Genomic DNA, 24,452 nt, shown 5'->3' with positions numbered 1-24,452 from the left:
TGTTCTTCGGGGTTACGGCGGGGTCGAATACGGAACCACCCCGGGTTTGTGGGCCGAGGTTCCCACAAACTTTAGTGACATCAACAACCTGAAGACCAGCTTTCCTCATCCATCCACAAATGAGCCTGTGGTGGCAATACTTGACCCCTGCCACATGCTGAAATTAGTACGGAATGACTTCCGTGACAAACAAGTCCTCAATGCATCTGCAGGCAAGGTGATTTCATGGAATTTCCTTGAAAAACTGTATGAGCTTCAGGCGAAAGAAGGGCTGCGTTTTGCAAACAAATTAAGAGCTGCTCACCTTCACTGGAGGCAGCAACCAATGAAAGTGAGCCTTGCTGCTCAGATATTAAGTACATCTGTAGCAGACAGTCTTGCGAATTGCCGTGCACAAGGATTGCAACAGTTTGAGGGTTCAGAAGCAACTGAAGAATTTCTTTGCATTTTCAACAACTTGTTTGACATTTGCAACTCTCGGAGCATGAGACAAAAGTATGGGAAAAGTCCACTGTACAGTGAAAACATAGTTCAAGTGAAGGCGTTTTTTGAAGATTCCGATGCTTACATTTCTACCCTCAGCAACTCTGGATGCAGTATTATCTGCAGCAACCGCAAAACAGGATTTTTAGGATTCAAGATCCTCATAAGAAGCCTTCTCGCCCTCTACAAAAGTGTTGTCGAAGAGAAGAAATTTTTGAAGTACTTGGCTGTCCATAAAATGTTGCAAGACCACTTGGAATTGTTCTTTGGTGCCGTTAGGTCGTGTGGAGGGCACAACGATAATCCGAATGCGAGGCAGTTTGCTTCAGCATTCAAAACCTGATCACCCTTAATAAAGTTCGTGATGAGAGCACTGGAAACTGCCTACCTTTAGACTCTGTAGCTATCCTTCACGTAAGCAGCGCTGGAGTTGCAGATCCTGAACAAATCATAAATAGTACAGCAGAAAGGTGCAGAATACTTGGTGATGTGAAAATATCCTGAGATGGGGATCACGACTACTGCCCTGGCCCCCAGCACATCTCGAAATTCGGAGAACAAATTGTAACCTACATTGCAGGTTATGTCGTACGTTCATTGAAGGCATCACTCCTGTGTGAAACCTGCGTGTCTCAGCTTACTACATGTTCAAATCAGCAACCGACCTATTCTCTCATCAACCAGAAAAGCATGGGTGGGCTACTGCACCCGTCAGAAAGTGTCATACAAATAGCACAGATGTGTGAGAAGGTCTTTCGTGCAGCATCTTTCTTGAATAGGCTTTCCGTGAAGAATGTGTTGCAGTGCATGGTAAACGAGGTACTCCATGAATGCCTTCATCACAGACTATTCGAAAGTGCTAATGATCACATGTTTGACAACAGCCCCTTGGAACATCATATATTCATCTAGTAAAAGCCATTGCAAACAAGTACTTGAAGACGCGGTTGCACCACGCATCCAGAGAGATAAACGAAAAACTTGACATCAACAGAGTTCGTCAAAAATATACAAAGCTCACCCAGTTCAAAGGACAGTAAGAAGTGTTTTATTCTCGTTTGCTTAGCAGCATAGAGTTCGGACAACGCATGCCGCAGTAGAGTATATGCAATTTATGTATATGTATATCATCCAACGTACAAATAACAAATTCCATTAGAATGAGCAATACGTGGAGACTAATGAACGTGTTCGATTTCTTCTGTATGTTTATATTTGTGCAATTTCTCCAATCTGAACTAAAAATTTGTTTGAAAAATGTGTTCTTTTCTCTTTAACGACAGCTAATATATGAAGCGCTATTCTTCACAGAGAGGTCAGAGAGGCAAACCATTCATGGGCCCTTTCTCCGTGTAAGGTCGTTAGCTGTGTTTTGTAATGCTTCTGTGTCACATGTCACCATGTGTCACATCAATACCTATGTACATAGAAGGGGCACATATCCAATGCGGTACACCATGATAGCAGCGCACTAATGAATGATTACATTCCATAAAAACGATGGGTACCTGCCCTTCTTTCTATGCGATCGATTTTGGATTGTTTGCAGGACTTACATCCTAATCGGACTGTTAGTATATATTTAGGTGCGGCTCCAAATCACCCTCCAAACGATGTCATGCTAATAGGTGCAGGTTGTTACAATATACGCTTCTGGGAGCAGAACATCGTTGTTTCCAAGGTTGTTTCGGAATTCTTGGATGCATGTACCTATAGCGTACCAAAGTGGCCCCCAAAGTGTCGTGTGTAAAGCCTTCTCATTGGTTGTTCGACGTCACGTGATAGCTGCAAAGCTAAAACTGCTCCCCTATCTTTACGTCACTTCCACTACGCTCCTCTCCTTGCTCGAAAATGCTTCAGGGCGGCTCCTTTTCTTCCTTCCTCCATGGAGGCGGCAAAGAGCGACACGTGATGTCTCTGCTGGCGCATGCGCAGCGCAACTCATTTTCCTCTCCCGAAGGCCAAGTGCACAGGGGAGCTATTCTTGTCAAAAGTAATCGAGCTCGATTACTTTGTGTCTCGCCTGTCATTGGTCGTCACGCGAAGAAGGCGTGGAGAACGTGTATGCCACGCGCCCTCAATCAATAGTCGAGTCCTTGGTCCTGCAATCTTCGCGCTTTATCGGAGTGCTCATATCACAGCGAGACCGCCCTTCCGCGTGTTCTCGCCGGAAGCAGAAGGTTGTAGGTTGTATCGCGAAAGAGAAATTTGTGCCGACGTGCGATATGAGCGCGTAGAGTGCATGGCCTACAGCATGGCGCCACTTGACTCCCAACGTGACGTGACTGCCAACAACCTGGCGAAATGCGCAATGTTTCGCAATCCATGCATATGAAAATTATTCCACAGTGAACGGAATACCACCACATCACATTAATTGTAATACACGTTTACACCTATGCGCCACGCTTTTCCCTCCTTTACTCCCTGTCCTTTATTTCAGGATAGCACACCGTGATAGCACATCGCGTCCCCATGTCGTAGGAAAGCGCGACTTTCCTACTGTTCATGCGCTAGGGACAACGGTGGACGACGGTACACACTAACGACGGATAGCGGCTAGAGATAAATAAGGGGAGCCTATGGGCGGAGCGTGTTCGGGTAGCTCTGCCCAACAGTTCGTGACGAAAAGTAATCGAGCTCGATTACCTTTGACGAGAATGGCTCCCCAGACGGAAGTTTAGGAGGATTGGTTTAGCGCAGAGGTGTGCGCCGCCGCTGCAGAGCCCAAACTGTCGGCGTGCCGCTGCCGCCACCGCCGAAGATGAAAAACCTGAATGGCTGAATGTTGTGCCCATTCTGATGCGTCTTTCTTGAAAAAAAAAAAAGTTCTCTTTTTCCTTTCTTTCATCTTACGATGCATGGCCCAGTCTTCCGTCATACTGTTTTCCGCTACCAGAATTTGATCACTGATTTGGCATTTCAATGCAAATGCTTCACAATTTCGTTCCGAGGTCGTCTTTGAACGGAGAACGGTTGAGCAACTTGCTATTCAGTTCCTGCAGGCTATGTTCTCGGTCATCCAGCAGCACCATAGGAGTGAGCAATACCCGTATATGTATAATATCTGCTGTTTTTCTACAGGAGATGGAACCAAGTCAGTTATTGAACCGTAAACCTAAAACTTTAAAACCATAAAGATTAAGCTTCCACCATATCACCGCCCCCCCCCCTCTCCGCCCCCCGCCCCGTGAATGTTTAGAATGCTGCGATTTGAGATATGTCACACGTGAGATATGTGTTCCCCCATTGCCATCACTGTCATTTTCTCTCGGAAATAAGGTACGATAAACTTGTAATTTTTGAAAAACAGAAAGGAATCAGGCGAGCTTGTGAAATTTAACATCCATGACGAAACCCTGAGTGTGAAAAGAAAAGCTGTCTCAGCGTCTCCTCTCGTCATGGCTGCAATTTTTCTGCCGGCCATTTCATGTGATTACACATGTCTCTACCAGTCCACAATGGGTCATACTTTTCTTTTCACTTTTTTTCGCACTTTGGAACTGTGGACAGGGCATAGTGTTCGTGCAATGAATGACTGTCTGCCTCCGCACGATAAACGTCGCTTTATACTTCATAACTACCTCCAGCGACGTGCAATTGCTGTAGCATCTTCGCTGCCCATCATAACACTGCACTTGCCTGGACAAGTAAAATGCGCCCCAAGTGTGTCCCGGTCTATAACAACAACCATCCAATGACAACAACCTTTCATAGTGTGTCCAATGGGCCGCCTGACCGATTCGTTGACCTTCGGACCCACCGATCATAAGCAGGACTCCCAGCGATTAGGGATCCTCCATGTGCGGAGAGGCCGCAGCAACCCATCCAGGCTCCCTAACAGCGATCAGAGCCGTGAGCCGCGCTCTGCCAGCGATGAGAGTTGAGCGCATCTCTTCCTTTATTTTATAAGTTTCCCTCGCGTGCCCTCGCCTGGGTCGCGCGCGGGCGTCCCAGACTGACCGTTAGCGCTTCTTCATTCCTACGTGCGCCTTCAGTGCATGGGCAACGCGACATTGGAAGAAGCTCTCACATTCGCAGTTAATGCGATGGCAGACGAAAGTTTAATGGCAGGCACGATACGTTTAAGAAGAAAGTGTCCTGTTTCAAGATCACTCCGCTGCATTCAGCATCACGTTCAAGTTACGCGTGGTCCTATTTCGGAACGCTGGTGCATGATGATGGCCAGAAAACGAGAACTGTTGGTTCGGACAATTTCTGTAAGCTCGGCTTCCACAAGGCTCTCAGTGAGGACTCCATGCTTCCCTTCGAAAAATGAGTTTCAAAGAAAAGTTAGTTTTAGTACAGTTAGGTGCTGAAACCTGGATTCACTCTGCAGACGGGGAAAACCATCTTATATTCTGTTTGCCGAACGTCTTGGGACATGTGCCAATCTAGTTTCTCTCATATAGGTGCGATATCAAGCGTTACTCGAATTCTGTAAGCACGACGAACCTTCAACGTCACTTGGCGGACGTACACAAAGTGAGAGGGAAGCAAGACAAAGGAGACAGCGAAGGGCTGAAGAACTACTTCAGTACAACCAAATCGAAGCGCACAAATGACTCCATGGTAAAGAAGCAACTAGATAGAGTCTTTGTACTCTGGGTTGCAAGAGACATCCTACCGTTCAGCATAGTTAATAGAGAAGGCCTTCGAGTGAGTAACTGTTCTTCGGACTCGACGAGCGGACGTAGTACCCCAACACATGAATAAACTTTACAGGACTTCTCGCTGAAGTACAAGCTAATTAAGTCTGACGAGGACCTCCCTGACAGGACAACGCTCTCCCGCGGTGCACTTAAAGGTCAGATATGCCGATTTTGAAGTGCCGCAGAACTGAGCGATGCTCGCGCTGTGTGTTCATTACAAAACACTGAATATGTGTGCGAAATATCTTGGTCCAACTGTTCGTAGTTTTTCAGAAACACTTTTTTGTTAGTTTCCCCGCCCGCCCGTCAGACCGTCGGCAAACCCTGCGCACGGGCGCACCGACGTCACGGCTCTAGGTTTATCTGTCTTTGGCTTGGCATGGACTCTTGTCTTGGCCGCTTGGCTCCCTTGGTTTCGTTCTCTGTGCACCGTACATTGGCAAACAGCTGTTATGTTATTGCTAAGCCGGAAACAAAGCATGTGAACATTTCTTTCGCACGACGTCGTTTGGGAAGCGCACTTCCTTGTGCTGACCTTGCCTTTTATGAGCTGAAGCGGTGTGATACGTGATATGCCACGGCGAAGTTGTCGAGAATTTAACGGTGCTACGCTGTTAAAAAGATTCATCGGAGCATTACCTATTACAAGTTGCCAAAAGACAAAGCAGTGCGGAGCTTTTGGCTGACAGCGACAGGTCTGTGGACTGAGTTTTACTCCAAGCATTTCGTCCGCGAATGTTATCATAGGTTACGCGCGACTCCTGAGGCAATTTGGAATCTCGGCACGAAATCGTTTGAAGTGAGTTGCCCGGCACACAAGTTTTGAACTGGACGTGCCACGGATGACCAAGGCATAAAAGAGAGCAAAGGTAAGTCGAGGATCAGATACAAAAATAGGAACTTTCATGAATCGATTGTGCAGCTGTCCTACTGCGCTTCCTCTGATATAGCCACGATTAACAACACAGCAGTATTGATAATCTAACTTGTGAATTACCACAGATGCACGCTGAAGGCAGGGTATTGCTTGCAGGGCGGCTTGCATCTGGTGCATGAAGAAATTGCTGACACATTAGTTGCAGTCCAGCTGCCACCAACAGGTGTGACAATGTGATGTTATAATTTGAGCATTCACCTATATTCCACTTTTCATAGAAGCTCTTATGCAGACATCTTGGCACCACTCTTAAATCTGCCCTCAACATTACAATCTCGGCTTTCAGGGTGGAAAAGAAAGGTCGCTATTCCGATTAACTGCTATCTCCCAGTTTAAACACTTCTGCTGTCCAAACTCTGGTTCCTGTGGACGGGGTGGTACAAGCTTCACTGTCTGATATAGAAGGTACGTTACATTAGTTCAGTTAATTTGCCTTTTGCACATTTTTGTTACTGTTAGCTGGATTACTGTTGGACATACAATCCTTTCTGACACGCAGAAGCTGATGTTATCTCTGATAACGTTTTAGAATTTTCACTGTTATCAATGTCCATTGAGGAAGATGCCCTTACTATCTGTGAATGTTTGATAGAAGAATAGCCCAGAATTCATGTTATCATTGTCTACTCTTATTAACTCACTGTCTGTGTTCTGATAGCTAAGAAAAATGGGAACGATTTATTTGTCACAACTTCACACTGGATAGTGGTACTGGATTGGCATGTAAGCTAAAATACATACAATATTCTACAATACTTGTGTTGCACTTGGTGCATTACTGTGGGCAATGCCACATTCATATATTTTTAGTGGGTGCTGTTCATTAGGCAAAAATACCTGAGCAGTGCTATGTAGTCTTTTTATCCAAAGTCCATAATCTTACTGCAAAATCATAGTACGTAGAAGAGCAATGTGCAAGTATCCCGCGATAGAGATGAGTCACAACAGAAAACAGACGGTTGAGAGCATCTAAATTTTAATGAGACGAGACTTTCGTGCAGAAGGCTGCCCTTCCTCAGGTCTAACATGAAGTTACAAAATCCCAGAATATATCAGACATGTTGTAAGGTAGACAGCGAGGTTTGACACAAACATAAAAATAAATATACAAACATATATAATACAATAAAAAGGGGGCACAACTACATCAGTTTTAAGCCGGCAAGGGAGAAGTTGACAAAACACTAGCACTGCTTCCCTGAATGTGTCTCCCGTGAATGCCTTTTGTGCCAAATACTGGCCTGGCCACCGTGCTCATTCATGTATTATGTTACACAACTCATCCCTCATTTGTTTCAAACTGATGGAGTAATACACCCTTTTTATTTTATTATATATGTTTGTATCTTTATTTGTATGTTTGTACCAACCCTAGCTCTTCTTGCTAACTACCTTAAAACATGTGTTATATATTCTTTTGTGTGTGTGTGTGTAACTTCATGTTAGACCTGAAGAAGTGCAGCCTTCTGCATGAAAGTCTCGTCTCATTAAAATTCAGATGCTCTCAACCGTCTTCTCTCTGTTGTGCCAGATCATTGTAAAGTAAACATGACTATCCATTTCTTGTCATTAAATTCTTTTTTTTTTCGCAGTGGTGAGCAACCCTAAGGACACATGCAAGAAACGGAGTCCCTTTGGGATGACGACCCTTCATCACCTCATGAGGATTCACTGGTTGATGAGTCGTTCGTGTTATCAGGCACATGGAAACTTCAACAAATAATTCATTAAAAACACAGTCAGTGCTAGCACCAGGAATTGAACATGAACCCAAGGTCGAGGTTCCCACAGCTCATTTGCCTATCTGTTAATGTTGCGGCCTGTGTTGTGTTTTTCTGTTTGTGTGTTCCAGACTCAGAACAGTTACGTTGGATCAGGTCAGGTACATTTCATTTAGACACGGCAAACAGGAAGCGGTGTTTCTCAACACAACTTAGCAGTGGCCTTCCTGCACTACTACTGCGGCCATGAAGCATGAATGGGAAGCCAAAAATTATATTCACTGTACTTTTATTCTGCGCTATGTAATCCTGCTCAATTTCTGTCAGAGGAGCGCGTAATGGCATGCAACATAGTAATACAGTTCAGTAATTCTTTAAAGTGGGCGGAAGGGCAGCATATAAATGCCGGAATGAAACTGTCATGTTATGACAACTGTTTATGTATTGTACATTTAACTACTCATTTTATTTTGCCGCATTCATCAGCGTATCGTGTCGAGCCATGTTGTATTAATTCGGAACATGCTCATTTTCGTAGCCAGAGCAGCTGTTACACAGTAAGAACATAGCCCGTGAGTAGTATAGTTTAATACGGTGTGGCGGCCCGTGTGTGATGACGAAGACGTGCCTCTGCTGCCACGCGCTACGGCGCTGGCACGGCAGTTCTACCGGCACCGTCCTAGCGTGAGGCCACGACCATCTGCCCGCTGGGACATTCCATCATCGCCGGTCAGGACTCATGTAGAGGGACACGACCTCCTCTACATTTGGTGACCCGAACAACGAACACCATGTTCGGCATAATTCGGCCAAGCACCATCCCAAATTACTGCAAGCCCACCTCCGAAGGTACGGTGCAACGTTCTACCGAGGAACCGCTAGGCGACGACGTCAATTCACCGCGGCTCCACTCATCGCAACGCCCGACCGCGCCACACCATGGTCCTACCCACCTTACCCATCTACCCAGATCACGTCACCATGGTCTCGCACTCTGCGTCACGTCGCCACACGCTTCACGATGGCACTCCTCGGGCTACCACCAGCGGCACCTTCCCGAGCATCACGCTCCTGTACCGGTCGCGGTACGCCGCTGTCGACCGCGCCACCCGCATCTGCTACGCCAGCGGTCAAGGAACCCTGCCCGCCTCGCCTTCCCACCTGGCTTTTGTGCAACATAGTGGCAGTCCAGTCCATCCAATTGCGGTCAAGGGGCACCGGGACCAACGTTCCACCGGGGTCACGCACGGAGGCCACAGTGAGTTTTACTCCCGGTCTCCACGTGCTTCACGATGGTCCTCCCCGGCACTCTCCGTGGTGACAACACTACGAGCTCAACGCTCACGAACCGGTCGCGGTTCTGTCGCCCCACTCTCTTATCACTTCGGCCTACATGCATGCTCTCCGCTTTGGCCCGCCCCTGGAACCCTCCCGGCCAGCTCTTGTCCGCACCGTTCAGCCCGCCACTTCTGCCCACTCATCACAACACGCAAGACCAGCCGTCCCTGTACTGCGTGTCGCCCGTCTTCCTCCTCTTCCTGTATCGACGCGGAATCTCAACCGCCAGCTCTACACCGCTCCGCGTCTGAGGGGGGGAGTGATGTGGCGGCCCGTGTGTGATGACGAAGACGTGCCTCTGCTGCCACGCGCTACGGCGCTGGCACGGCAGTTCTACCGGCACCGTCCTAGCGTGAGGCCACGACCATCTGCCCGCTGGGACATTCCATCATCGCCGGTCAGGACTCATGTAGAGGGACACCACCTCCTCTACAACGGCATAAGAACCATACTGTATAACCACCACTTTTTTTCTAATCCAAGATGGCCGATTCTAATCCAATTCTAAGCCAACACAATCCAGTTCTAAGCCAACACAAACCATTTGTAATCCATCACAAGCCAATTCAAAGCCATCTGATTGGCCGCCATTAGCTCCGCCCACTTCACGTTGATTGGTCCACGCCAATCCCCACTGATCTTTGATTGGCTGACCGTAGCTCCGCTCCTTTATGCTAATTAGTTGGCTTGGCTCCGCCCAGTTCACGCTGAATGGCTGTGCTAAGCCTACTGATAATTGATTGGTTGACTGTAGCTCCGCGCCTTTATGCTAATTACTCGGCTCCGCCCACTTCACGCTGATTGGTGCATGCGTATCGCTGAGCACAGCTCCGCCCCTTTATGCTAATTGACCGGCTCCGCTGATTGGTCCATTCTAAGCCTACTGATCACTCTCCACATTTTCCAGACTTTCTAAGCCCTCTGACTGGCCGTCCCCAATTTAAGCCTACCGATTGGCCCGTTCTAAGCCCACTGATTGGCTGACTAAGCCCGCTGAACATAGCCTTCATTAGCGCCCGCAAGATGGCAGCGACCCCGCTGCGGCTTTATCTCAGATGTTCAAACTTACCTTGTGGCGTGCAACTTTCCGCCCACTTCATGCTGATTGGTCCATTCTAAGCCTACTGATTCAGACGTCTAAGCCAAAGCCTACTGATCACCGTCCCAGACTTTCCTGACTCTCTGATTGGCCGTCCCCAACGTAAACCTACCGATTAGCCCTCGCTGGCCTGTTCTATGCCCACTGACACCAGATGGTGCAACTCTTTACTGGCTCCGCCCACTTCACACTGATTGGCCCTTCACAATGATTGGTCTACGCTAATTGGTCTAAGCCTACCGATGGCTGGCCCTGATTGGTCCACGCTAAGCCTACTGAATGGTGATTGGCTGACCTGAATTTGTCTGCACCAGGCAGCAGCTTCAGACAAGACACACGACAATTGTTGATTTCAACCTTTATTTGGCACAACGGCCTCCTAGTCCAGCTGTGGGTTGGTTCAGCTGCATCAGAGAGATCATTGGTCCATAATTCTATGCGGTCATCTCTCCCGCTCATTGCTCGCTCAGCTCCCTCGGTAGATTCTAATTGTTATTGGTTCATCTAACTGCAGGTGGTCTGCTTGTTAGTCCGTCTGACTGCAAGTGGCCGCACACCTAGCTCCTTATTGGTTCTAGTTGGTCACAGCTCCCTCATAGGCTCCAACTCTGATTGTTCCATCTAACAGCAAGTGGTCACTCACCCACTGCTATGGATCCATTGAACTGCAAGCCACTCATTGGTCACTCGCACTCATCTCTAGATCAGATGAATTTAACTGTGGAAGATTGTAACTTTTACCATAAGATAAGTTTAACGGGGGTCGTACGCTGGCAGGCTCCAACTGCTATTGGCCCGTGCTAACCGCATTCCTCCACCCTGCTGCTCATTGGTTCACAACATTTCTACGCATGCTCTGATGGTGCCGAAGAAGGTTCCCTACACATTTAATAGAAATTATGCTATTGGTCCAGCTGCGTCATAGGGCACGGCTTGGTTCTGCTGTGGCTGGCCCTGATTGGTCCATGCTACTTACCTCGTGGCGCAACTTTTTACTTGCTCCACCCACTTCGCGTTGATTGGTCCATTCTAAGCCTGCCGACTTCTAAGCCAGTTCACGCTAAGCCTACTGATCACTCTACCAGACTTTCTAAACGCTCTAATTGGCCGCTCACCGATTGGCCCTCACTGGCCCGCTCTAAGTCCACTGACACCAGATGGCGCAACTGTTCACCAGCTCCATCTACTTCATGCTGATTGGTCCATTCTAAGCCTACTGACTTCTAAGCCGAACCACGTTAAGCCTACTGATTGTCCCTTCACACCGAAGCCTACTGATGTCTGGCACTGATTGGTCCATGCTAAGCCTACTGAACAGTGATTGACTAGCCTGTCGCTCCTAAATCACAATGCAGCAGCTACAGACAAGACACATGACAATTGTTGATTTCAACCTTTATTTGGTACAACAGCCTCTTGGTCCAGCTGTGGGTTGGTTCAGCTGCATCAGAGAGATCATTGGTCCCGGTCATCTCTTGCGCTCATTGGTCACTCAGCTCCCTCGATAGACACCAACTGCTGTCGGTTCATCTAACTACAAGTGGTTGTGCTCATTGGCCCATCTGACTACAAGCCTCTCATTGGTCACTTATGTCTAGAGCTCCTTAACAGGCTCCAACTGCACTTTTCACTCATCGCTAGACCCATTTCTATCCAACTGGTTCATACTTCTAGAGAGCCAGCGTTAGAAGGCTGAACAGCTTACATGCCGCCGCCTCCCGCTGTTCACACAGCCACAGTTGCTAAGGGGAAATAAAAAAACGTGTTTATGGTACACATCTCAAAACACACCCTACACGAGTAAAGTTGGCTTCACCTGGTTGCATGCGTGCGTTAGGTCAAGCCCACCCTTGAGAAAAAGCTTAGGATCGTTTAGGATGTGTGTGCTTTGCAGTTCAACCTAAAAATCGTTTCAATCAAGCAGAATGGCAAATGATGCAATGAAACGTGTTCATTCTTGAGAACGAATTTTGTGACAGAACCACACAAAAAAAAAACATTTCAATGTGTATTAAAGGAAGTGCAAAAAAACTCATCGTGATGCTAATCAGGGAAGCCAGCACGTATTCGAAATAAGCAGGAAGAAGCACATGATCGAGAAAACATCGATAGTTGATGCTGTGCTGAGAAGCTGATTTGAGAGAAAAACAACTTGAATGATCAATAAACCCAATAGAGCTTGGGTCCGTTTTTATTTTAGACAGCGCACATTGAACACACGAAATTAAATAAATCGAGCAGAATGACAATAGCATAGTGGCGCTATGTGGTGAAGCTCAAGACGCACTGACGCTCCAACACTTATTAAACAATGCTATGCACGCACGTACTCAAGCTTAAAAAAAGAAGACTCAACCCAAGCTGAGTATGAAGAAACACAATTTCACATTGCTCCCCTCAGAATATTCTGTTCAAACATAGCCAGCGCACGCGACACAGCTCACATGCAGAGCATAACTGGAAGCACCCTTAGAAATATAAGTTCAGGGCACAACGTCGCACTATGAACGAGTTCATCTCGGAAAAAAATGCGCTCACCTTCGCAGACGGGCATATAGATTCACGAGCACCATACAGCAATATCTGAAACATGCGGCGCGTGGACAGCTCACGCGACTTTAGCCAGCCCGTGTTTACACATATTGCAGTTTTAGACTTCAACATAAGATATTAATTAAATCAGCACTGCCTACCAAAGTGACTACAGTGCTACACTATGTCGTTTTCATCGGTTACATTTTCTCATGACTTAGAAGTACGGCTATCCTAAAGATTTATGCTATATACTTATCCTCTCAGTTTTTAATAGCCTTGTTACACGGCCATTCTCAACCGTGGGTACACAAACCGCGGTTACTCACGAGTAACCGCCGTTCGCCACAGTTACACGGCCGGCCTCACTGCAGTTACGCCGCTAACGGCGGTTAGAGCAAACGGAGCTAGGCAACCTCGGTTTAGGCTGCCAAGCCAAACCGAGGCTGCGTTCCAATACCTCGCGCCCGCGAAGCCGCCTGACTAGGCAGCTTAGTAGACCCATTTGCTTGTCACTATTGGAACAGACTTGCCTAGCCGAGGCGCCTGTGGCGCCATCTCGTTGCTCACGCAAGAAATGCGTACGGCGCAAGCGCAGCAGGACTCGAATGCGCTAAGTTTGTAGGACATCGTGCATAAACTGTCACCTTCACAACTAAACATGTGTTGCAACTCGCTACGCAGTTTTAAAAAACATACCACTATGTGCAACTTTACATTTAAAGGCAGCAGAAACAGCGGGCACGCTGATACCGTCATCGCGCGTCTCCATCTCGGCTGTCAGATGGTCAGGCGTATAACTAGACTACATCGATGCGCACTAGGCGGTAGCCGACTGAATAGCGGACTTGGCGAGATTTGGATCGAGACTTAACATGGCGGCACTTCCAGTTAGACCGGTAGAGAGTCGATTAACCGTTTACGACAAAAGTTTACGAAACACGCGAGCGACGTACTTTTTCTTCGGTGCGACACCCTAGCGGCTGCCGGAAGCGGGTGAGTTCACTGTTTCGGAGGGGTGGACGGATGCGCTGTTAGCGACACGCAGTGGTCGCTCCAGTGTCGCTTGGGTGTGCCAGGGAAGTACGAGTTACCGCTGTGTGTCGCTCACAGCGCACCCTTCCATCCCTCCGAAACAGTGAACTCACCCACTTCCGGCTGCCGCTAGGGTGTCGCACCGAAGAAAAAGTACGTCGCTCGCGTGTTCCGTAAACTTTTGTCCCAATCTGTACCTCATATGTATTCGTTAAACAAGTAAGCAGTAAATATTTTCCCACTACATCACTTGCTTGTGTGCTGCAATTCGTTCGTCACTTTATTATCACGAAACTCGACAGACCAGAGCATGGAATGGGGGGTGGTTTCGTTTTTGCCATTTCCGGTTCCTGTTAGTTCGCAGAGCAGCATGAAAATGGCGGTTTACTGTGTGTATTCATCTTTGGAATTCTGTTGCCTTCGGAAATACATGCCTAAATTTGTTACGATGGGTAACGATTTATTGATTTCGCTCGCAAAGCATACAAACGCCACTTCAACAAGTCATAGGCGGTAAACATCTTCATCCGTGTCAGTGGAAAACAAAGTGTTGGCGGTGTCGCAGGTATCTCATAGATAAGATATGATTCACGTTTGATATGGCAACGTTTACCTTGTGATTCCGATAGCACTACTCAATTCTGCAGGTATCCCGAAGATTCGTACGTACTCGTCGGCTGGCCTCGCTTCGTACGGTGGACGCCGTTGCCTCCATCGGGTCGTTCCACCGTCTGTCATCCCACGTAACTGCACAGGGTTGGCAACAAACGGAGCAGCTCCGCTGTAGTTAGGGGGCTGAAATTCGTCCACTAACACTGTCCATGACCAACTGATGGCTGCGCCCGGGCGATCACGCTCTGGGATAGGAGAATCCCATTGACGGTGCGCCAAGTACGTTCTCTAGAGTCTTCCTATATTAACTCTATGGTCGACGGAACCGTGCGAATATTTGGCTATATAGTTTAAAAAGAAGGTCGATACAGGAAAAGTATGTTAGGAATATATTATTCAATCATTTTATACGTTTCTAAGTGCTCAATTTAGTAAATATTAATCCGCGGGATTGAAACCACGTAATCACACCAAACTGTGATGATACACGCCGTGTAACAGCAGCGAACGGTGGTTTAGGATAACCGCGTTTAGGTAGAGTAACGGCGGTTATTGAGAACCGCGGTTAAGAATGACCGTGTAACAAGGGTATAAGTATTCCTTTCAAAATTCTATACTTATGATAGAAAGTGTGGTATGTACCGAACACCACAGTAGTGGCGAATACTATATATTCAGCCATTTACAGCAAAGACAGCTTGACCTGTCCTTTGTGGGAGTTTTATTTGATGCGTCACGTTACCTGCCACTGTCAGTTACACATTGCCAAGTGTTGCTCTTAGCTTGGTATTCTTGTGATATCAACATAACATTTAGACATTGACCATAGAGTCGTGTACAGTGTGGTTTTCAACGTCTGCATGCACTGAAACGCGATCTACTTAGCTACTTATCCGATGCTTAGCATTGGTTTTTTTGATCAGGGTGTCATCTGTTTTTGCTGTTACGTTTATTTTCTTTCTTTCTCTCGTGTAAAATGCACCACTCATAAGGATTATTTCGGATGATGCAGAGTAATAAATAAATAAGCTATATATTCTGTTTTATGCTATTTTGGGGGGTCAGTGTCATTGCTCTTGCGTGTTCTGTGCAACTGATTATATCAATTAGTCCGTTGTAACGTTTGTTTTGTCTATCAAATAAAAGTGCTGTTCACAATTGAACTGTTGTAAAATATTGTCACGCTTCGTGCACAGTGGAAGTGCAGTGAAGCATGCATGAGGAAGAGGGAGAGCTCGATGGTAACGTCCCGTAAGGCGTCCATTAAATGTCATTCTGGATGTCCACGTACGATGTCCAAAAGGAAGACCCACCCGTTGGCCATTGTTCAGTTATTCAAGAAATATCCTCCACCTGTGTCACATGAAAACATGAGCAGCTTTTAGTGACTCGAGGGAGTGCTGAGGAGCACATCAAGGAATGGAATGCGTGAGACCGCATAATGCGCAACAATGGCGCAATAAAAGACACCAGGAATTGTGGTGTGCAGCATCAGACCACACACACCAAAAACACCAGGGTGCCTGAACATAAGGTAAAATACACGTGGAACAAGAGGGAATGATGTTAACACTGGAGAGGAAAACTCCAGAAATGTCCCAAATCACGGCAACTAAAAGCTGCTGCGGCAACTGTTTCTTTTATTGTTCATTTTTTCAATGGGGTTATATGTTGGGACGCCGCAGCAGTTTTCCACGGTTAGTTTCCAGTCACGAAGATTCTTGAAATAAAATACCGTTGCAGCACCAATATACGTCGAAGTTCAGTCATGATGGTGCATTCGTTTTCGCTCAAACCATGCCGCATTCTGTTTGCGGTTGCTGTACGTGTGATCTTGTGCTCTGGTATATTTCATTGTTAGTTAGCAGATGTTCTTCTGACACTTTTGTCTATTATTCAGGTACCTTCATGTGCGATCCGTAAACGTAAAGGAGAGAAGCTCAAGAAAAGAACAAAATATGGTAGTTGGACAGTAACTATCTGAAAAGAGGATTCGTGTTCCAGCTTCGAGATGGTCCAACCCTCACCTGTATGTATCGTTGTGTGCTTCAAATAAATATGTTTTATAATTGTGTTAGAGACCAGTCTTTTGTTAGGAATCAGTACACCACTCATACGATTTGGTGGTCCCATCAAGCCGTCACGCCTGGTCTGCACCAATTTACAGGCATCAGTAGAATTCTGATGAACAAGCAGAAACTTGGCTGATAGTTTTTTCAGTAGGGTACAGTATTCAATGGTACAGTACAGTACTGAACGGTTGATGTGGTCTGGTGAAAGATCACAGCTGATTACGATGATTAGAGTACTGATGATTTTCTGACAGAAAAGCGACCGAAGCTTGATTCGATGTGATAAGTGGATATAATGTGCTTTCCTTGCACCCATGTGCGCCGCTTGTGATGAAGAACAGAACCTCAAAGCTGGCAAAGCTAAAAGAAGACAAGTAGGAAGGGAGTTGCCTCAGGACAGAAGCCGCCGATATTTCGAACAGAGACTGTTCTTCTTCTGGGTTCGCTGGATTTCTACCCATCTATAAAAGATGACAAGAACCACAACCGACAAGTTATGGCCCAACAGGTTCATTGGAACCCTCGTCCACGAGCTATGTCACTTTGCTCGTCACCTTGTCTACAGAAATGGCAGGAAAGAACTCATAGTCCATTGTAGGGAGAGAGAGAGAGAGAAAAAAAAAACATTCTGAACGGTATTGAAAACCCAACAAACAAGTTTTAAGGAGCCAGAGGAATTGCCGTGTGCTTTATGTCGAAGAAGAGCTCGTGGTACGCATCCCACGCAACCATGCCCCACGTGTCATATAGGCAGTTGTTTCTGCATATATATTTATTCTTTCGACGAAGCACCACGACTCGTCTTAGGACAACAATGCTGGAACAAACAGGACCGTATTTTTCTATTGCACTATGTTACGGACTGCAACACAAACTCCAGACACAATCAGCATGCAGTTTAACTTCCAGCCTCCCGCACGCAGAGCATTGACGGCATCGTTGACTGGAAGGTATGTCGCAGTGGTGCTCACGTTTTTCAATCGGCGAATTTATGAAGAAAATAAAATGTCATTGCTGCCTACATTGTAAGGCGTTGCCCTAAAATGGCTTTTTGGGCCGACACTGCAGTAAAATGTGGGAGGGCAGGTAGGTAAAGTGTAAGATATTAACCGTCATAGATAGTGTCAGGAATTTGAAAGCTAAACATTGTTCGCAAGAAAAGAATGCGCTATCGCCACAGTGAGTGAACCCAAAGCCTACGTTTCTTGCGTCTGCAATGTTGATTTCGCAAAAGCTCATATGTAAGAACTGAAGCGTTCACTATTGTCAGTAGCTCGACTTCGATGTCGTTCGCCATCTTGTCAAACACGGAACCAGAAGCTCTCGCTGTGGAGAGTCGCGGGAGGACGCAGTAGAGCTGGGGCGGCATGCATACGCGCAGCAAGCAGCAGGAGGCCGCGCATATCTCTACCGCATGTGGGTACGCTAGAGCCGTATATTAAAAGGAAGTCTGGCCATTAATGGGTCATGCCTATACCAGAAGCTCCAGCCACTTTTTCAGCTCTCTGACGAATCGGGTGTCGAAATATAGGACGCTATCAATCGACCTATCCTCACTATTTGTCCCCCTATCCAACACTGGCAGCGCCATTTTGCGTGGCAAGTGGATTGGATGGGATTGAAATGGATACCTCTCACAATCTGCAAAACTAGTGGATTTTTAGTGCAAATTTGATGAACGCCACCTAAGGTGCATGGGGCACGTCGGGAATTGTCGTCTACTTCCGTCGTTGTACCGCTGTATACATGTACCATGTGAATTACCAGGTGTATGTACATTAAAAGGAGGCACTAAACGGAAGACATTTCCGGAAGACATTAAACGTTTTAATGTCCTCCTGGGGCTTTTGACGTACTGTAAAACACAGAACAACAATGTTGCCGAAGTTCTTTCGATTTGAGAGTAGCTGCTACAGAAATCATCATCATCGAACACCTACACTGACTTCGAGAGTGAAGGCTACCCGTGCATGGTATTGTGTGTCTGAACAACGCCAACGCAAAGAACCATGACAGAGAACAAACCTTCGTAGGAGCCGAAAATTAAAGGACAGCTCTGGACTCAGATATATTTGGGCACATTGGCACATGAGTTCTGTCAGCTTGCCTTTCAGATTGTTTACAAGAATAGCGACACACCACCCTCTGCCACTGTGTGGAGAAAAACAGTATTCCATGATATCTAGAACACAATAAAGAGGCCTAAAGAGTAGGCCTTGTGTTCTGCCTTATAAAGAAGAAGAATTCATCGTCCGTGTACCTCACATCCACGCGCCACACGCGGTTTGTATGAGTAGGTCTATCTTCATTCTACGCAACTTCCGGCGTCTCTTAAAGAAGACAAAGCTCTAATGGAATCGTCTTTTTTCATAACATGGTGTTACAAGTGGAACTGACGTCGGTCCTGGCTGCATGCAATTCCTATACGTAAGAGGAGCTACAGAGAGTCATTATCAGTAAAAGAAACACTTGCGCGACCACTCCAAGGAATGAGAACAGGCAGTGTTCTGTGCAGAGTAAGTAGTGTCTGCAATTGCCCCATCAGTCTGCGTTCTTCGTGCTGCATTTAGGAATGTTGTACCGTTACCAGCTATCACATGTGACAAACTTGGTATGTTGTTTCGCACAACGTAGCCTGGTCAAGTCCCAAACGTGGAACAGCTATGGGGTACAAATTCACGAACCGCTATAGGGCTGTTGCACTGAAGTTTGCACAGCGCCATTTCTGGCCCAAGCGGCCACGGATCCAAACAGTAAGGAGTTTCATCAGCGGGTTTTGCATGATGTTTCAAGCGGTATGGTGCCAAGGAAAGCTACAAAACCTGTAGGAAATCCACAGAAAAATCGGTGCTTCTTGAAAACTGCGAACAACTCGGGACCGTGTATTTGAAAGTGCCGCGTCGTCTGCTAAACTAGGGAGTGTTGCATAATTTGGGGCGCTGATGTTGCTGCTCACTTGCGCCACCTGGACCAGAGCAACAGGTCTATAGGCAAGATGAGCAGCATATCTACCCCAGCATGAAATACTCTCGGAAGAGTGTACAGTCCCCAATTCACAACTCAACATTCTGGCAGGTTCTCAAAGCACTGCGAAGAGGATGATACACGAAACAAGGATGAACACACCAGGCGCGGATGTAGGGGGGGGGCAGGGGTCCGGACCCCCTCAATTACAGACTTGAACACAGGGTTCAGCGGACCAATCCCAGAATGCACGTGGCATTTGTCCACATGGACCCCCCCCCCCCTCGGGAAAATCTTAGACCCGCCCCTAGAACACACAACACATTGTAACAAATACCGGGCAAGTTGGTACATATTAGTGTCACTAAATAGGGGTACAGAGTATCGCATTCCTTTTCCCCGCCGAAGCCGCCGTTCAGTGTCTGCGATTGGGCCGAACGTGCCACGTGGTTTCTCCTTCCAAGAACTCGCCGTCCATGTTGAGTTACCTCCATCCAAAACCGGTTTCCTGGGTTGCGAGGTGGCTCGACTGCGCGTTGTTCTCCACCGGAGGAGGGGGAACTGGCGTCCCATTGCTAGGCGACGCAGCCGCGCCTGACTCAAAATGGCGGGCTCGCTCGCCGACGTGGCTCAGTGTCGCTACTATGCTCCCTATTTAGTGACTCTAGTACATATTGCTGACAGTTGCGACGCAGTACACAAAGGACGAGACAAAGGTGCGACATCGTCTGTCTCGCCCTTTGTGTACTGCGTCGCAACTGTCAGCAACACATCACATGTGTGAGAAAGCTTGTGTGTTTATCCTTTTCTCTGGGATCATCCTCTTCACAGTTATGCACCCGCTAGGCAACACCCTTCTGCTCCCGTCAATCGTTTTGCCCAAAGCACTTCGGCAAAACGCATACCTAAAGAAGCCTACGCTTCACGAGATCCAACAGCCTTGCAGTGATGAGTCACTGTAAAAGCCACCGGTCATGTGGAAAGAAATGAAGCTGACGGATCAAATTCGATAGTGAATGCACTGCATAGGCCCATTGACGCAGGTGCGTCCAACACTTTCCATAGTGCTCCTGTAGTCTGCTCGTTTACAACATCGAAAAAGTGGACTTAGAACTCAATGCCTCCATCAAAGCGAATACTCGGCTCGGACAGTGTTCCCATGTGACCCAACATTTTAAGATTGTTTATACAGCAGCAAGAGTGTCGAAACAGTTTAATAAGACCTCTGGTTGGTTCAACTGATTTACCACGAAACCCCAATCGAAACTGCAGGATGCCCAAGTAAGCTTCTCATCAGGCGTCGATTATCTTCGCATGTGCGAGCCTTCATCGCAGAACGTTCAGCCAACTCCAGTGCGCGAGCGACAGCACGGGCACAAATGAGTTCGGAAACGTGAAGTATGTTTGTTGGTTTTGGTGTTTTATTGCCCAAGGGCGACAAGCAGCCAAATGTGCCACCACACATGACTAGTTCGTACCGTGTCTGCGTAGGGCTTGTAATTATAGTAATTACCGTACACAGAATTGTCTGTCGTATGTGATACCAATGAATTGAGGCATGTTCAGTGGCAGGTTGTAACGACCTTATATTTTGTGTTATTCGAGACCGAAGTGAGACGCGGAGGTTACCTGGGTGAAACTCCTAGCAATACATGCCACTCGATCCTCTGGTGTCTCTTCACGGATAACCAACGCCTACCCAGATGGTTCCGAATCTTCTGGAAACATTTCCAGCGAGGGGATCACCTATGTCCTCTGGCCGAAGGGAGTTTAGACTCTGCAGATGAGGGGATCTAGGCATCCCCTGGAGAGGGAGTCGCCATTTCTCTCTTGTCCTTGAGACTGTGGGGTAGTTTATGCAGAACGACAGGAGTTTATGCAGTTTCTCACATTCTTGATTAACTTGATTAACAACCGACGACTTCTTCTTCATCAGCTTCAACGGAGGCGACAGCAAATACAGACCATTCGTATTCACAGAAAAGTATTTCACCTGCCGGGAAACAGCTATCGGATCCTCCCTTCAAGAAATTAAAAACATCGTCTGTGATGGACGGGACCACTTCCACCTGCTCCACATATGCGCATACTCCAACAGGTACTGTCGGTGCCGGATCCTATGAAACACCATCGTTAGCCGCAGCTCGCGCTTGGGTACGTCCATTCGCGATCTCATGGAACAACACCTCATCGACACCCTGGAGTATTTCACGCCACCACCAAGGCGATTTGTATGCGTTCACAACTGGGGACAACATATCGACATTGGGTGCTGTACGAATCAGAGCTTTTGGAGAGGGATCGGTACCATCAGCTACCTCGCGAGGAGCGCTGGAAGACTCCGCACACTTAGTGTATTGTTCCGATAGACTGGGACCCGGAAACACCACAGATGCAGGCAGAGATCCACCAAATGATCGACCGACTCCAGGGCCAACTCAAAGAAAGAAGAAGAAGAAAAAAAACAACAACAACTGCGAGTCACTAAAGTGCACGTGTATATATATTTTCAATATAATCTAATTATGGGTTATGATTTTACGTTTTGGCATTTTCCTCACTCATATCGTCCTGCGGCACAGTCGAATGGATTTAAACGGAATGTGCCATGCTTAATCGCGGTTATCCTGCTTACGCTTTAGCTGTACATAGCTTTCGCACTCTTACTAAAGGATGGACTTTCCGCGACTACGAGGAATATTATACTAACGTGGCCATTGCTCCTCGGTTCACCCTGCTCGTAATCTATACTTGTCTCTATAGAAGAGTCCGTAGATATTTTAGAGCGTCTCGTCTTCTGTCAATGTCAAGAGGAATCCATGCGATTCTTGCATGAGTTAGCTGCGGTATGTGGACTTGCCTACCCTAAGAAGAAGAAGCGCTTTGTATCTTTTCACCGCTGTCCGCAGGAAAGACCTTTCTAATTATCTATATGTGTTACTTCTACTTAAATGCAGATTTCTTACGTAACTTCAACAGGGGCACACAGTTCACATTTCAAGATTGTCACCTGAGGGGGATAATGATGTTCAGCGAACCGGACATTGAACCTACCGCGTACGAAAGATTGGAAACGATTTTTGGCGGAGACCCTGTGTCGATCAGCATCAAGTACCAAGACGTACATATACTGCACAGAATGCCAGTAATTAACTTATCGGATGAGCACGTATTACCCACAGATAAAGTGTGGACTGATAGGTGTGCCCTTTGGGAATGGAGTTCACAGGCCTGGCTACAAGATATTAAGAACAAACGCAAAGGAAGCTGGGGAGAAGCATGCTCCTGAAATCGTAGTTCGATCTGCTGGAGGAGACCCGGCGAGAGATGAAAGTTGAATACTAAAAAATAAATAAAAATAAAACAAAGCAATGACGCTCTGGAAATGCTCTGAACAATAGCAGAGAAGCAGTGGAACGATACGTACCGAAACCCACGGCCGCCAAGAGGGCGGTGGAGGAAAACAAATGAGTTGGACAAGAGTACTCCCACAGCCAGACGCGTCAACGCATTCTCAATATGTATTTGGTGGAACTTTGGTACTTGCATTTTCTTTCGAAATTTGAAAAGCTCGTGAGCATTAAACGAATTGTGGTGTCTCGCACCGTAGAGCAGGATACTGGACACGGTGAGTAGTGTTGTACTGGCCCATGAAGAGAGTTCGACCACGGCCCCTCGATCGCTCCCCTCTGCGGAGACAGGTCGAGAGAGAGAGAGCGATCGTGTGCATGTGTGCCTCTAGTTGAAAGTTGAGTGGTGCAAGAGTGGCTAGAGTGACCGAGAGGCCATGGTCCTTCAGTATGACTTCACACCTGTTGGACCAAAGAACGAAACATCAATCAGTACGAAGTGTGTTCCTAAACAAACACACAGCTGTGAATTCGTAAAGCAAAGTTCCAGGAAGGACCACACAAAGTATGTTTGCAGAGCAACCTATTGTCACCACGCAATTTAATTTGCATAGCACTTAAACACGCAATGTGGCCAAGGCTGTCAAGTCTGGTAGAGTAAAGCTACTTTGACAACGTACCGGGAGTGTATTTCCATTCGCTCTCGAAAAACTGCGCTGGTAAGATATCATACCTTTGCTATCGGTTTACTATTGCTGTTGTCTGGCCTCCATTCTCTTTGCTTATTGGCAAGGGGCTTGGAACTCTCGGAGTGGAAAGATATTCCGCACCTTAACACACGAGATATGTCACCTCGCTTTCCACCTGGTTTACATAAATACCGGGAAATCACGTTGTGGAGAAGAAGCATCCTGAATGATATCTAGAAACAAATAAAATACCTCAACCCCGCAATAAGCCTTGTTTCCAGCTTTCTGGCGAAGCAGAACTGATTGTCCGTATACCACACATCCACGCACCACATGCCCCACAAGAAGTCGCACAATACATCCATTCTCCGCAACTAGCGCCGTGGCTTCTCTTATAGGGCTGTTGCACTGAAGTTTGCACAGCGCCATTTCGGGCCCAAACGGCCGCGGATCCCAACAGTAAGGAGTTCCATCAGCGGGTTTTGCATGATGTGTCAAACGGTATGGTGCCAAGGAAGCTACAAAACCTGTAGGAAATCAACAGAAAAAGCGGTGCTTCTTGAAAAGCGCGAACAACTCGAAACCGTGTACTTGAAAGTGCCACGTCGTCTGCTAAACTGGGGAGTGTTGCATGATTTGGGGCGCTGATGTTGCTGCTCATTCGCGCCACCTGGCCCAGAGCAACAGGCCCATAGAGGAAGAAGCTCCAAGTATGATCAGTATCAACTTCAACTAGAATAATCCGTTCCATGACATGGTGAGGCGGGGTACCAACTCACGTTCAGACACGAAGTACAAAATTACGAACCGTTGTAGGCAAGAAGAGCAGCAGGTGCCAGCACAGAATACCCTCGGCGGTGTGTCCAGTCCACAATCCACATCTCGAACGCTTGGCAAGACTTTAAACAGGATACACGAAGCCCAGACTTTCCCTTTTCCAACGGTCCGACATTGAAGAGAGTTGTAGC

General features: G+C 47.1%; 1 long non-coding RNA gene across 1 annotated transcript in view; it reads right to left on the bottom strand.

Annotated features, from left to right (window-relative positions):
* Positions 1 to 11,604: 11,604 nt before the first annotated feature.
* Positions 11,605 to 24,452, bottom strand: part of LOC135372198 (uncharacterized) — a 31,531-nt gene continuing 18,683 nt past the window's right edge. The window contains exon 3 of the long non-coding RNA XR_010415873.1: positions 11,605 to 23,257. This is a non-coding gene — a long non-coding RNA (uncharacterized LOC135372198). The remainder of the gene's footprint in view (positions 23,258 to 24,452) is intronic.

Source organism: Ornithodoros turicata, unplaced genomic scaffold (genome assembly GCF_037126465.1).
Source record: "Ornithodoros turicata isolate Travis unplaced genomic scaffold, ASM3712646v1 Chromosome13, whole genome shotgun sequence".
NCBI classification, from domain to species: Eukaryota; Metazoa; Arthropoda; class Arachnida; order Ixodida; family Argasidae; genus Ornithodoros; species Ornithodoros turicata.
Note: the sequence above shows the minus strand (reverse complement) of the source record. Positions and strands in the feature narration are given on the sequence as shown.